We start from the raw sequence: 16845 nt of genomic DNA, 5'->3' as shown, positions 1-16845 counted from the left end.
TCGGAACGAGTAATGGCGGAGCAAGTAGTGTCGGAGCAAGTTATGCCAACGTAGTTTGTTATAAATGTGGAAAACCAGGCCACATTATTAGAAATTGCCCGAACCAGGAGAACACGAATGGACAAGGCCGTGGAAGAGTTTTCAATATTAATGCGGTAGAGGCACAGGAAGACCCGGAGCTTGTTACGGGTACGTTTCTTATTGACAATAAATCTGCTTACGTTTTATTTGATTCGGGTGCGGATAGAAGCTATATGAGTAGAGATTTTTGTGCTAAATTAAGTTGTCCATTGACGCCTTTGGATAGTAAATTTTTACTCGAATTAGCAAATGGTAAATTAATTTCAGCAGATAATATATGTCGGAATCGAGAAATTAAACTGGTTAGCGAAACATTTAAGATTGATTTGATACCAGTAGAGTTAGGGAGTTTTGATGTGATAATCGGTATGGACTGGTTGAAAGAAGTGAAAGCGGAGATTGTTTGTTACAAAAATGCAATTCGCATTATACGAGAAAAAGGAAAACCCTTAATGGTGTACGGAGAAAAGGGCAACACGAAGCTACATCTTATTAGTAATTTGAAGGCACAAAAACTAATAAGAAAAGGTTGCTATGCTGTTCTAGCACACGTCGAGAAAGTACAAACTGAAGAAAAGAGCATCAATGATGTTCCCATTGCAAAAGAATTTTCCGATGTATTTCCGAAAGAATTACCGGGATTACCCCCACATCGATCCGTTGAATTTCAAATAGATCTTGTACCAGGAGCTGCACCAATAGCTCGTGCTCCTTACAGACTCGCACCCAGCGAGATGAAAGAACTGCAAAGCCAATTACAAGAACTTTTAGAGCGTGGTTTCATTCGACCAAGCACATCACCGTGGGGAGCTCCTGTTTTGTTTGTCAAGAAGAAAGATGGTACATTCAGGTTGTGTATCGACTACCGAGAGTTGAACAAACTTACCATCAAGAACCGCTACCCACTACCGAGAATCGACGACTTATTTGATCAACTACAAGGCTCGTCTGTTTATTCAAAGATTGACTTACGTTCCGGGTATCATCAAATGCGGGTGAAAGAAGATGATATTCCAAAGACTGCTTTCAGAACACGTTACGGTCATTACGAGTTTATGGTCATGCCGTTTGGTTTAACTAATGCACCAGCTGTGTTCATGGACCTTATGAACCGAGTGTGTGGACCATACCTTGACAAGTTTGTCATTGTTTTCATTGATGACATACTTATTTACTCAAAGAATGACCAAGAACACGGTGAACATTTGAGAAAGGTGTTAGAAGTATTGAGGAAGGAAGAATTGTACGCTAAGTTTTCAAAGTGTGCATTTTGGTTGGAAGAAGTTCAATTCCTCGGTCACATAGTGAACAAAGAAGGTATTAAGGTGGATCCGGCAAAGATAGAAACTGTTGAAAAGTGGGAAACCCCGAAAACTCCGAAACACATACGCCAGTTTTTAGGACTAGCTGGTTACTACAGAAGGTTCATCCAAGACTTTTCCAGAATAGCAAAACCCTTGACTGCATTAACGCATAAAGGGAAGAAATTTGAATGGAATGATGAACAAGAGAAAGCGTTTCAGTTATTGAAGAAAAAGCTAACTACGGCACCTATATTGTCATTGCCTGAAGGGAATGATGATTTTGTGATTTATTGTGACGCATCAAAGCAAGGTCTCGGTTGTGTATTAATGCAACGAATGAAGGTGATTGCTTATGCGTCTAGACAATTGAAGATTCACGAACAAAATTATACGACGCATGATTTGGAATTAGGCGCGGTTGTTTTTGCATTAAAGACTTGGAGGCACTACTTATATGGGGTCAAAAGTATTATATATACCGACCACAAAAGTCTTCAACACATATTTAATCAGAAACAACTGAATATGAGGCAGCGTAGGTGGATTGAATTATTGAATGATTACGATTTTGAGATTCGTTACCACCCGGGGAAGGCAAATGTGGTAGCCGATGCCTTGAGCATGAAGGATAGAGAACCCATTCGAGTAAAATCTATGAATATAATGATTCATAATAACATTACTACTCAAATAAAGGAGGCGCAACAAGGAGTTTTAAAAGAGGGAAATTTAAAGGATGAAATACCCAAAGGATCGGAGAAGCATCTTAATATTCGGGAAGACGGAACCCGGTATAGGGCTGAAAGGATTTGGGTACCAAAATTTGGAGATATGAGAGAAATGGTACTTAGAGAAGCTCATAAAACCAGATACTCAATACATCCTGGAACGGGGAAGATGTACAAGGATCTCAAGAAACATTTTTGGTGGCCGGGTATGAAAGCCGATGTTGCTAAATACGTAGGAGAATGTTTGACGTGTTCTAAGGTCAAAGCTGAGCATCAGAAACCATCAGGTCTACTTCAACAACCCGAAATTCCGGAATGGAAATGGGAAAACATTACCATGGATTTCATCACTAAATTGCCAAGGACTGCAAGTGGTTTTGATACTATTTGGGTAATAGTTGATCGTCTCACCAAATCAGCACACTTCCTACCAATAAGAGAAGATGACAAGATGGATAAGTTAGCACGACTGTATTTGAAGGAAGTCGTCTCCAGACATGGAATACCAATCTCTATTATCTCTGATAGGGATGGCAGATTTATTTCAAGATTCTGGCAGACATTACAGCAAGCATTAGGAACTCGTCTAGACATGAGTACTGCCTATCATCCACAAACTGATGGGCAGAGTGAAAGGACGATACAAACGCTTGAAGACATGCTACGAGCATGTGTTATTGATTTCGGAAACAGTTGGGATCGACATCTACCGTTAGCAGAATTTTCCTACAACAACAGCTACCATTCAAGCATTGAGATGGCGCCGTTTGAAGCACTTTATGGTAGAAAGTGCAGGTCTCCGATTTGTTGGAGTGAGGTGGGGGATAGACAGATTACGGGTCCGGAGATTATACAAGAAACTACCGAGAAGATCATCCAAATTCAACAACGGTTGAAAACCGCCCAAAGTCGACAAAAGAGCTACGCTGACATTAAAAGAAAAGATATAGAATTTGAAATTGGAGAGATGGTCATGCTTAAAGTTTCACCTTGGAAAGGCGTTGTTCGATTTGGTAAACGAGGGAAATTAAATCCAAGGTATATTGGACCATTCAAGATTATTGATCGTGTCGGACCAGTAGCTTACCGACTTGAGTTACCTCAACAACTCGCGGCTGTACATAACACTTTCCACGTCTCGAATTTGAAGAAATGTTTTGATAAAGAAGATCTCACTATTCCGTTAGATGAAATCCAAATCAACGAAAAACTCCAATTCATCGAAGAACCCGTCGAAATAATGGATCGTGAGGTTAAAAGACTTAAGCAAAACAAGATACCAATTGTTAAGGTTCGATGGAATGCTCGTAGAGGACCCGAGTTCACCTGGGAGCGTGAAGATCAGATGAAGAAGAAATACCCGCATCTATTTCCAGAAGATTCGTCAACACCTTCAACAGCTTAAAATTTCGGGACGAAATTTATTTAACGGGTAGGTACTGTAGTGACCCGAACTTTTCCATGTTTATATATATTAATTGAGATTGATGTTTACATGATTAAATGTTTCCAACATGTTAAGCAATCAAACTTGTTAAGACTTGATTAATTGAAATAGGTTTCATATAGACAATTGACCACCCAAGTTGACCGGTGATTCACGAACGTTAAAACTTGTAAAAAAAACTATATGATGACATATATATGGTTATATATATAGTTAACATGATATTATGATAAGTAAACATACCATTAATTATATTAACAATGAACTACATATGTAAAAACAAGACTACTAACTTAATGATTTTGAAACGAGACATATATGTAACGTTTATCGTTGTAACGACATTTAATGTATATATATCATATTAAGAGATATTCGTACATCATAATATCATGATAATATAATAATTTAAAATCTCTTTTGATATTATAAACATTGGGTTAACAACATTTAACAAGATCGTTAACCTAAAGGTTTCAAAACAACACTTACATGTAACGACTAACGATGACTTAACGACTCAGTTAAAATGTATATACATGTAGTGTTTTAATATGTATTTATACACTTTTGAAAGACTTCAATACACTTATCAAAATACTTCTACTTAACAAAAATGCTTACAATTACATTCTCGTTCAGTTTCATCAACAATTCTACTCGTATGCACCCGTATTCGTACTCGTACAATACACAGCTTTTAGATGTATGTACTATTGGTATATACACTCCAATGATCAGCTCTTAGCAGCCCATGTGAGTCACCTAACACATGTGGGAACCATCATTTGGCAACTAGCATGAAATATCTCATAAGATTACAAAAATATGAGTAATCATTCATGACTTATTTACATGAAAACAAAATTACATATCCTTTATATCTAATCCATACACCAACGACCAAAAACACCTACAAACACTTTCATTCTTCAATTTTCTTCATCTAATTGAACTCTCTCAAGTTCTATCTTCAAGTTCTAAGTGTTCTTCATAAATTCCAAAAGTTCTAGTTTCATAAAATCAAGAATACTTTCAAGTTTGCTAGCTCACTTCCAATCTTGTAAGGTGATCATCCAACCTCAAGAAATCTTTGTTTCTTACAGTAGGTTATCATTCTAATACAAGGTAATAATCATATTCAAACTTTGGTTCAATTTCTATAACTATAACAATCTTATTTCAAGTGATGATCTTACTTGAACTTGTTTTCGTGTCATGATTTTGCTTCAAGAACTTTGAGCCATCCAAGGATCCATTGAAGCTAGATCCATTTTTCTCTTTTCCAGTAGGTTCATCCAAGGAACTTAAGGTAGTAATGATGTTCATAACATCATTCGATTCATACATATAAAGCTATCTTATTCGAAGGTTTAAACTTGTAATCACTAGAACATAGTTTAGTTAATTCTAAACTTGTTCGCAAACAAAAGTTAATCCTTCTAACTTGACTTTTAAAATCAACTAAACACATGTTCTATATCTATATGATATGCTAACTTAATGATTTAAAACCTGGAAACACGAAAAACACCGTAAAACCGGATTTACGCCGTCGTAGTAACACCGCGGGCTGTTTTGGGTTAGTTAATTAAAAACTATGATAAACTTTGATTTAAAAGTTGTTATTCTGAGAAAATGATTTTTATTATGAACATGAAACTATATCCAAAAATTATGGTTAAACTCAAAGTGGAAGTATGTTTTCTAAAATGGTCATCTAGACGTCGTTCTTTCGACTGAAATGACTACCTTTACAAAAACGACTTGTAACTTATTTTTCCGACTAGAAACCTATATTTTTTTGGTTTAGATTCATAAAATAGAGTTCAATATGAAACCATAGCAATTTGATTCACTCAAAACGGATTTAAAATGAAGAAGTTATGGGTAAAACAAGATTGGATAATTTTTCTCATTTTAGCTACGTGAAAATTGGTAACAAATCTATTCCAACCATAACTTAATCAACTTGTATTATATATTATGTAATCTTGAGATACCATAGACACGTATACAATGTTTCGACCTATCATGTCGACACATCTATATATATTTCGGAACAACCATAGACACTCTATATGTGAATGTTGGAGTTAGCTATACAGGGTTGAGGTTGATTCCAAAATATATATAGTTTGAGTTGTGATCAATACTGAGATACGTATACACTGGGTCGTGGATTGATTCAAGATAATATTTATCGATTTATTTCTGTACATCTAACTGTGGACAACTAGTTGTAGGTTACTAACGAGGACAGCTGACTTAATAAACTTAAAACATCAAAATATATTAAAAGTGTTGTAAATATATTTTGAACATACTTTGATATATATGTATATATTGTTATAGGTTCGTGAATCAACCAGTGGCCAAGTCTTACTTCCCGACGAAGTAAAAATCTGTGAAAGTGAGTTATAGTCCCACTTTTAAAATCTAATATTTTTGGGATGAGAATACATGCAGGTTTTATAAATGATTTACAAAATAGACACAAGTACGTGAAACTACATTCTATGGTTGAATTATCGAAATCGAATATGCCCCTTTTTATTAAGTCTGGTAATCTAAGAATTAGGGAACAGACACCCTAATTGACGCGAATCCTAAAGATAGATCTATTGGGCCTAACAAACCCCATCCAAAGTACCGGATGCTTTAGTACTTCGAAATTTATATCATATCCGAAGGGTGTCCCGGAATGATGGGGATATTCTTATATATGCATCTTGTTATTGTCGGTTACCAGGTGTTCACCATATGAATGATTTTTATCTCTATGTATGGGATGTGTATTGAAATATGAAATCTTGTGGTCTATTGTTACGATTTGATATATATAGGTTAAACCTATAACTCACCAACATTTTTGTTGACGTTTTAAGCATGTTTATTCTCAGGTGATTATTAAGAGCTTCCGCTGTCGCATACTTAAATAAGGACAAGATTTGGAGTCCATGCTTGTATGATATTATGTAAAAACTGCATTCAAGAAACTTATTTTGTTGTAACATATTTGTATTGTAAACCATTATGTAATGGTCGTGTGTAAACAGGATATTTTAGATTATCATTATTTGATAATCTACATAAAGCTTTTTAAACCTTTATTGATGAAATAAAGGTTATGGTTTGTTTAAAAATGAATGCAGTCTTTGAAAAACGTCTCATATAGAGGTCAAAACCTCGCAACGAAATCAATTAATATGGAACGTTTTTAATCAATAAGAACGGGACATTTCATATACATACCTTCAACTAGAGGTGCGCAAAAAATCCAATCCGATCCGAAATCCGAAAACCGATCAGGAACCGGATACAAGAAAAACCGGATCTAAAAAATCCGATCCGATCCGGTGGGATCTGAACCGGACAGAACCGGACATGGATCAAAAAGGAAACCGGATAAAACCCGGATTTTATCCGGATATTTTTGGAACCGGATTTATCCGGATATTTCAAATATCATGAAAAGTAACTTTTTGACTTTGTATCACTCTTATATCAGGATATATTATTGTTGGACTTTGGAAACTTGGAGTGTGGGGCCACTCTTGCATATTATCCGTTTGTAGTTGTATCAATTTTTTTTTTTTTTTTTGTATTAATTTGAAGCCATTTTTACTACTGACTTACTTTATGTTACACATTCTAGCCGTTGCCCGTTTGTACCTGTATCACCTTTTTTTTTTTGTATTCATTTGAATTGTTTTTGTAGTATAAATAGATGTTAGGTGTTGACTGTTGAGGTTGAAAACACACCAACAAACAATTACTCTCTATTCTCTAATTACGCTCTAAACTTTACTTAATTATTCTCTATAATGGATAATTCATAAGCTTCCGCTACCGGTTCCGCTTCGGTTGGAACCTCTTCAAAAGGTTACACCATCGACGATGTTAAAAGCATTAAAAGTACTAGTCGAAAAGGTGACGTTTGGTCAAGATTTGAATTGTGTGAAATGAAAGATGGTCAAGAAAGAGCTCGTTGTATACAATGTTCGAAGTTCCTTGGTATTACGGGTAATACTACATTAAGAAAACATCTTGAAAAAAGTTGTAAAGGAAACGGAGACCCGACACAACAAACAATTCGTCCAGATGGTACGCTTTTTGTATACGATGCCGAAGCTCTTAGGCAAGATTTGTCAAGGTTCGTCATTCAACAAGGGCTTCCTTTCAACCACTTCGACAATCCAAGGCTTACGGCGCTAATTCGGGATCGACTACAACCGCGATATAACAATGTAAGTCGTACTACCTTAAGACGTGACGCCTTTAAATTATGGAAAAAAGCTAAAAATGATATAATTGTAGGTTTTCGAACATATAAATATAGTGTTTCTATAACTTGTGATGTTTGGAGCGCACCACATGGAACGGCAAATTCTTATTTAGCCGTTACCGCTCATTGGTTTCATCCCGATTCGTGGCTTTTAATGAAACGAGTTATCGATTTTAAAATATTTGCTTATCCGCATAACGGTACTAATATAAGAAAAGCCGTACAAGACACTTTAGAAGAATATAATTTAATGGATAAAGTTTTTACAATTTCGCTAGATAATGCGTCTAATAATGATGCGGCCATTGATATGTTAAAAATAGCAATTAAACCGATTTTAGATGGTGCATTTATTCATACACGTTGTGTTGCTCATATCATAAACTTGGGAATTCAAGATTGTTTAGCTTTTTGTAGCGATTTAAAAAGCAAATTTAGAAGATTATTAATAACGATTTATCGTACGAGCAACCAACGACATCATAACTATAAAAAGTTCGTTAAAAATTGTAATGGCACTTGGTTAGGTCCTTATTTTGATAATAATACTAGATGGAATTCTACTTGTTTAATGTTCGAAAATATTTTACGTCAAAAAGATACGTTAATCGGTTTTAATAATAGACTACTTAGAAATGGATTTTCGGAACCAATATCACCCCAAGAATGGGATGACTTGGAATCATTAACAAGTTTTTTACAAGTTTTTAAAGAAGCGACGACAAAATTATCAGGTGTTTATTACCCAACTAGCGTACTAGTTTTACAACAATTTTATATAATGACGGAAAAAATATGCGAATTTGCAAACTCAAATAATATTCTTTTTAGACAAGCCATTTTTCATATAAGAAAAAAACTAAAAAAATATTTTGGAGCGATACCTAAGGTATTTTTATGTGCGGCCGCACTTGACCCACGGTTAAATTTTAATGGGGTGGAACGATTGATGACAACAATATATAGCAACTTTGATTGTACGTATGGTCCCGAAGAAAACCAACCAAGCTATCTAAATAACCAAGTACACGAATTTAATGACGTTTTTGAGAGAATGTTCGGTATTTATGCAACAAAATATGGTCGACAAGCAAACCCAATTGTTGATCAAAGGGCGGCCTCATCATCTTCTCGAAGGGCCCGAGACCTCAATATAAGTCTTTTTAACTTAGTACGTGAAGACGCTACCAAGCGTGCACGAACATCGGCACCCACAAGCGAATTGGGAAATTATAAGATGGCAAACTTTGCACTACTCTTTCGTGATGAGCATGAATTTCACAACCTTGACGTTTTGAAATGTTGGCAATCAAAAGAAGACACATATTCAATATTATCCATTATGGCTCGTGACTTATTTACCGTTCAAGCTTCAACCGTAGCTTCCGAATCGGCCTTTTCTTTAAGTGGTCGAATTATATCGAATAGAAGGTCAAGACTTACCCCCGAATCCGTGAAAGTATGTGTATGTTTGAAGGATTATTTGGACGGGGAAGATAGGATACAAGATCAAACGTCATTAGAAGGTCCATTAGAGAATGACATTGAAGAAGTTATAGAGATGGAAGAAAATCAAGAGGGATTATCACCTACATCAACCGAAGAGAATACCGACAACGAATTGGATGAAGGTGAGTATGAAACGATTGTGTTGGAGGAAGATCATGAAGCAAATAACCAACGAGTTTTAATGGCTCTAATTGATGACCCCGAATTTCAAGAATAAGAACGAAGGAACGCTGGTCGACAACAACAAAACTTATTTGACTCATTTGACGACTAAAGTATAACGGGTGATGGCAATGCCAAAGCTCGGTATACTTTAGTCTTAATACATTATCGGGTGATGGTCATGCCGAAGCTCGAAATGTATTAGCTTTTGTATAAATTATAATTTTATCGTTCGAATAAAAGTGTTGTTATTTATATTATTTATAGTGTTTATCGTTATAAATAAAAATGTTGTTATTTATATTATTTATTGTGTTAAGCGTTATAACTTTTGTTTATATTTATTATATTTTTGTTGTTCAAATTTCAAACGTTGAAAAAAAATTGAATCATTGAAATTTGAAAATATAACCGGCAAAATCGAATCCTAGTCCGAAAAAAAATCCGAAAAAAATCCGTTCGAGAACCGAAAAAAATTCGATTCCAAAAAAAATCCGAAAAATAATCCGACGCCGAGAACCGGAACCGGATCTTGAAAATCCGGACAAAAAAAATCCGGTTTTTTTTGTCCGAATCCGGTTTTTTATCCGGTTTGTGCACCTCTACCTTCAACCTACAAAGAATTCAATTAACAAAAAAATGAAAGCAAATGAGTTAACGGCATCAGAAAACACAAAAAGAATGAAGAGAAGTAGCATCACCTTGTAACAAAGAAACGTAGCACATCAAGCAGCAACAGATGGCAAACGTGCAAGTAGGTACCTTCAGTTTGTACATGTTACGATCAAACATGTGTATAAAATCAGGCAAGAGGACATGATTTGCCATATGAAGGGGACGACCCTAACGTCGCGTTGACAAATCCAACTTATTGGGTTTCAGGCGGAGAAAAGCGGACGTGGGGACTGATAATAAAGTAAGGTGTTCTTTAGTTCTGAAGTGCACATGCAACCAAATGAGTGCACAAGCGTTCTCTGTTTTCATAAGCAGCCAATAAATGGTTTTCTACATAAACAAATGCTATTTTGAGCACAAAACAGGAAACGATAAAGTGTAAGATGGATTTGCAGATGATTGTACTCTAAGGCACAAAACAGAGAATGAACAAACAACAAACGATACTTACTGTCTTACGCAGCAGAAGGCCACAACCATTGCATCTGAGTCACAGTTAGTACGGTTAAAAACCTAGAAAAACCCACATGTATAAATTGGTTGTCCTGAAATCAAAAATCGGATAATAAAAGATGCAATCAACTAACAATGTTATAGTAGAATAAGGCTACAACAGCCCTTCTCATTTCTACAATTTTTACTATAAAACCTTATATATAGTGAGTTATGGACACAGCCCATCTCACTCATTTAGTTCGTTTGACAATCTTGATGTAGCTAAACAACTCCTTCTCTAGCCAAACCCTACCACGGTTGATAATCTTGACTTATTACAACTTATAAGACGATGACCCGTAAAATAAGGCTACAACATGCATGACTAACTATGCTTCATTTAACTTGCATCCTCCCAACCTTCTCTCTTTATATAACAACCCTCCTAGCTTTGTAAGTCCGTTTCCATTTGTTACCAACCAAACACCATGTCATACAATACTAACAACTTAACGTATTTATTGACATACGATTACACTGATTTTGCATGTGATAGAAAATCATATATAACAAATGCAAAAGTAACTGTATTACCTGGACGTAAGGTTTTGGTTTTGTTGACACATATTTTAACAACGATAGAAATATGATGAGGTGAATATCTGCAAGTGCAACAAAACAATGAATCATTTACACACACAAAAATTTCTTTTTCTTGGGGAAATTATATAACCTTGATAATAAAAATGTGTCAAATATGATTTAACCTTGTCGCTCTAGTTTCTTTCAACAACGGGATCAAATAAGAATATAATCAGTAGCTAGCATATATAAACACAACACACTTAAGTTCACCTTCAGTATCTAAAAATACATAAACTATAATTCTCACTTTCTCGCTCAAAAAGGCCATCATATTTTTTCGTACAAATCAGTCATCTTCTTCTTCATACAAAATTAGTTTTCAACAACAACAAAAAGATCAATAATCCACTCACTCAAGAATTACAAATCTCAGCAGGTAGCTTTCATTATCTTTATGTACATTCAAATACTAAACCTACCACCACCGTCCACGATTTTAATTAAATAAAAAAATGTTACCTCGTTACAATTTTTTTGCGGCAAAATTCTTGTGCCTTGGAGAATCAGTCCAACCATCGCCAACTCAAAGTCCATTTGTTTGTTCATTCCTGAAATCAGGTTTGACGGTGTTTTTGGGGCACAATGGGATGATTGGAGGCAGTGTTGTTGGCGGCGTGTGGAGGAATCAGATGAGCAGCAGCGATAGTGCAGTCGGTGGCGGCGCTGCTGGTGACCGATGGTGACGGGCGTGAAAAATTTGGAAGGAGAAGTGACGATTGGGTTGTAAGCGGTGTGTATGGATTTTTTAGAGTGGAGCAAATATCAGTTGATTGTGTAGGGCAGGGAATGTCGTTTTGGGTTTTTTAATAAATAGGACGACAAATTTTGGGAGGAGTTTTAGTATATAGGATAATATATTTTAAAATAACACATACATGCATAATTACCGAGACATCAAATGGATCATTGTCTCTACATAGTATGAGGGAGAAAACCATAGTTGTGAGGCTACAAAATTGATGACTATAAAACACGATCAACCTGATACAAAGTATAGCGTAAATCATATGTATATGAAGTCTTCAACTGTTAAGCAATCATCGTAGTTATCATTTCAAATTACCTTGATAAGTCGTGGCCCTTTTTCGAGCTCATACTTTACCTTGATGGCTTGATCTCTTTGCTAATTTCAATCACCTAAAAAGTGAAACTAATTTCAGTACCATGGGGCCATGGGGGTACTTCTAGTGACACTTACAACAGTCAAACCATGTTAAAAAAAAATTACAAGTTTCATAAGTCTGGCTTACCATTAAACAATCAGTTTTTTTGCAGCATGTATCAAACCGCTTATCCAAAGCTAATAACTCACAAAATATATGTATCAAACATTTAGATCTGATTATTATGAGTTAAAGTTGAATTATGACCCAACTCCAAAAAACCTCTAAAATTTTCAATTGGTGTTAGTTATAAACAAGGTAATAATGAGATTTTTGCAATGTGTGAAAAAGGTCAATAACAAGTCAGAAGGATTGCAGGCTAGTTCCAATATGAATGTGAGAAGCATACAAAGTTCTAAAAAAGGTAACAGATGAACAAATTACTAACTGCACCAGGTAGAGTTGCAGCACTAGGTGGTCCAATGTCAAAACCGTTTGTATATGGTGACAAATGATAAAATGGCAACAACTAGAAGCAATTACAATACACCAGAACACTTGGGGTTCAATTCACATGTTTAGAAAATGATTCACATCATTAGTTAAACATCATCGCAAAAAATTAAACATCATCAATTCCAAAGAAGATTAAATATAATGTACAGTTATGAATAAAAACTTACTTGTGTTCAATCGAACTTGATACTACCAAAACATGAAAAAAATGATGTGTTCATCTCCATTTAGTTCCCTGTTGGATGGAATAACGTAATCGTCGATATTAGGGTTCTAAAATTCCTTTTTTCATTAGGTTCTATACTTTAGAAGTAAGGAAGGCGATTTAGGAAGTTAGAGCAAATTAATATATTTGAGCGGATTAGGGATTTTGAAAAGGGGAACAATAAGTGCCAATTTTTTTCATCGAATCTACTTTATATGGTAATCACATAATCTGCATTATTATTATTATTATTAATTATTATTATTATTATTATTATTATTATTATTATTATTATTATTATTATTATTATTATTACTCGTATATAGAATATAGATATAGATATTAAGGCTTTAAGAGTAGGTTATCAATAAATTATAATTAATTAAAATACAAATATACTAATGTCATATCTTTATCTACTAAGTTAACCTTTTTAATCACATATATTTACAAAACAAATTTAAGATGTTTTATGAGTCCGTGTATTGCAAGACGCTTATATAAATTTGTATACAATTACATTACTATTGACACTCACTAAATGTATAATACAATTATAATAAAAAAATCATTTATCGCCGATAACATTTGTATCGAAAGTATTAATATCAAAAGCATTGTATACGAGAACGTTAGTATTGCACACACTTTATATAATGTATGATAACATGAGTATGAGGTATTGAAAACATTAGTATCATAAACGTTAGTATTGCATACAATTACAATACAACAATCGTTGTTCTCGTTCAATGTCGCAAAGTTTCTTGAACATAGAGTGATACGTTACGAGCCCGTCTGTTAAAATATGTATCGCAAATGTCAAAAAGTTGATATACTTTAAATTTATTTAGATATCATATTTGTAATTAGTATAGATATTTGATTGTTTATTTGAATTAAGTTATATACTTAATTTTATTTAATGTTTATTCATTTATTTTTCGTGCATTTCACACACATGTTTGTGTTGTGGAGTATAATTTATGCTCAAATATAATCTTATGTATTAGGGTGCAGATCTTGTTTGCTACTTTTTATGTATATACCTACTAATAACTGATTTAATATTTAAGTAAATGTATTGTACTTAGAATATGATCAAACAATATTAACTTTTATATTTATATTATTTTATTTATTTATTTATTTAGATTTTTTATTTTATTTTATATTTTTGTTAACGTCAAATGTGAAGTTCTATTGCTCCTGTTACCTCTATTTTTTAATTTATTTAATTTGATATTTAAATTAATTGTATTTTATTAGAATATGATTACTTTCCTTATTTGAGAAAATCAATTAAATAGATGAGAAAGATGATAGAATGACACGTTGCAAGAATGAAGGAGGAGTTGACACGTCAACATAATGACACGCGCTTTATATAATATATAGATATAGATATAGATAGATAGATATTCTATATTTATTATTAATAGATATAAATATACATTTAGATAAAATGTAATTAATCAATTTAGAAATATAATTAGTAGCACATAATACTAGCAATATTAATATTAGTTCATAATACTAGCAATTTCATCAACCAATCCAAAATCACCATTATTAGGTTTCTTACACTTTCAACCAACCCTTAAACCCCCAATTTTGCACAATCGAGAGTTTAAACACTTGCAAGTCTCAATTATGAACATTAAGCACGATAAATTCTCAAAATTCGGGTTAAAGATGACATAAAAATGGTAGAATCAGATTTTCACGTGTTTTAAAGTTTGCCTGAACATCAATTTAGGCTCTAAGCTAGCGGCAGTTAAGTCGTCAATATATTGACGCTTGCTGCTGCCTTAATAGAGTCGAAAGACATTGAAAATGGAACTGCAAAGGGATACCTGGTGGAAGTTGTTGCAGAAGCAAAGAGCCAACCACCCGTAACAAACCAAACATCACTCATGCATCGGTAGACATCCCCGAAACCACACAACTAAAAGAAAATCAACATAGCTCAAAAGAGCAAAGATGGTCGTCCTTCGTTATAATGGCTCCAAGATGCACCGAACGATGCGAGATGCCCACTATTATAATCTTTATAATAATAATAATAATAATAATAATAATAACAATAATAATAATAATAATAATAATAATCTTTTATCATAGCAAAACAAAAAAAAATAGTTTTTTTAAAATAGTAGATTTTGGATAAGACCTTACAAAATAGAAATTAAACATAATTTTTTATACAAATGGTAAAACCGAAGTTTTAAACTTTGGATTTGGTGAAACCGAAGTTTGAAACTTCCTTTTTGACCCTTTTTGACCAACAAAGTTTGAAAATTTGAAAATATTCATTAATGAATCTCAACATTAATCAAGCTTAGATTCACGATCTATGTGCTAATCCTAACCTTCGTCAATCGAAAATTCCAGTTTACATCAGTAGATTTGGAGCAATTCGACTCAAATCTTTTGTTATAAGAAAAGTCAAATGGTTGAAGTCTCCGAATTAACCTGGCATGATTTGATAAAAACTAGAAATGCATAGTTGTTCTAAATCCTTAAGTGAATGTGTTTGCAAAGTTATAGCCAGTGTTGTAGATCTCCTTATTTCTCCCCGAGATCTCCCCGAGATCTCGTTTTTGAAAATCCACCGAGACGAGATGTCCATCTCCCGAGATTTCTTGGCCAACGGGATGAAACTTGGTCAAAGTCACGATTTCTCGAATTTTGTCACTCATTTCTCAAATTTTCTCATAAAATCACGTAATTTTTGAATTTTCTCTCTCATTTCTTGGTTTTTTTGTAAAATCTGGTAAAAGTGTATATAAATATACATATATTTATTTAATTTTATTTATTTATATTATAAAAACTAAAAAGTCAACGTAAGTCAACGTTCGAGATCTCCCCGAGATTTTTTCCGAGATGCCGAGATCTCCCAAAAAATGTCCAAACGAGATCTCCTCGAGATCCGAGATCTCTAACCTTGGTTATAGCTTATAATTTGAAGAATCAAATTCGAACTTCGATGTCAAAGTTCGTTGAAAAAGTCAACTGTTTGAATCCTGGATCAAATTCGAGTTCTATGTTTGGATTTAGACTATTTTGATGAAACTCGAGTGTTTAGTGATCAATTTTCAGTAAGTTTTGTGAGAAAATCGTTGTCTAAAAACATCTAAATTGCAAAATCAAATTTCATATGAAGAAACCGTCGCTAGCTGTTCTTCATAAAAATTCTGATTTGGAGATGTTTTTGCTCTGCTACTGCTTTATGATAACGTTTCAAGTGATATTGAAGTTTAAATCGATCAATTGATGATTAAGAAAATTTCAAAAATTCAATGATTAACTGCTCAAGAATCAAAACCGAAGGTTCAAACTTCGGTTTTGACAGATCCGAAGTTTTAATCTTCGGATATACTATTTGTCTAAAAAAAATTTGAATTTTTATTTTTGTAAGTTATTCATGAAAATCTACTATTTTAAAAAAAAATCCAAAAAATAATAACCTAAGAAAAAAAATAGCGCCCACTATTATTTTTGTGTTCCCTCTAAAAATTTATAAATATTTTCAAATCCCTTAATTTTGGTTTACTTTCTAAAATATGTATGGTATCCTCTCCACTATTATCTGATCCGTCTCCATACACCATCAACGAGATCTAATTGAAACGATTACTCCATATAGTGCTCTGAATATAAATTTGAATAAAAATGCCCAGAACCTTCTTATTTGATAGAAAAAATAAAATGGTTGTGTGTTTTGTTGGTCTCGATCTGAGA

General features: G+C 33.8%; 1 long non-coding RNA gene across 5 annotated transcripts; it reads right to left on the bottom strand.

Moving 5' to 3' along the window:
- Positions 1-9892: 9892 nt before the first annotated feature.
- Positions 9893-13258, bottom strand: LOC139899554 (uncharacterized). 5 transcript variants are annotated; one of them, XR_011777575.1, is made up of 7 exons: positions 13061-13258; positions 12338-12411; positions 11734-12255; positions 11224-11291; positions 10646-10707; positions 10221-10539; positions 9893-10132 (listed from the first exon to the last, which is right to left on the bottom strand). It is a non-coding gene; the product is annotated as an uncharacterized lncRNA (long non-coding RNA). The 5 variants fall into 5 exon arrangements; XR_011777576.1 differs by having other exon boundaries at positions 10221-10524; XR_011777573.1 differs by having other exon boundaries at positions 10646-11291.
- Positions 13259-16845: the final 3587 nt, after the last annotated feature.

Source organism: Rutidosis leptorrhynchoides, chromosome 3 (genome assembly GCF_046630445.1).
Source record: "Rutidosis leptorrhynchoides isolate AG116_Rl617_1_P2 chromosome 3, CSIRO_AGI_Rlap_v1, whole genome shotgun sequence".
Lineage (NCBI taxonomy): Eukaryota > Viridiplantae > Streptophyta > Magnoliopsida > Asterales > Asteraceae > Rutidosis > Rutidosis leptorrhynchoides.
The sequence above is the reverse complement of the archived record's forward strand: the minus strand, read 5'-3'. Positions and strand labels throughout refer to the sequence as shown.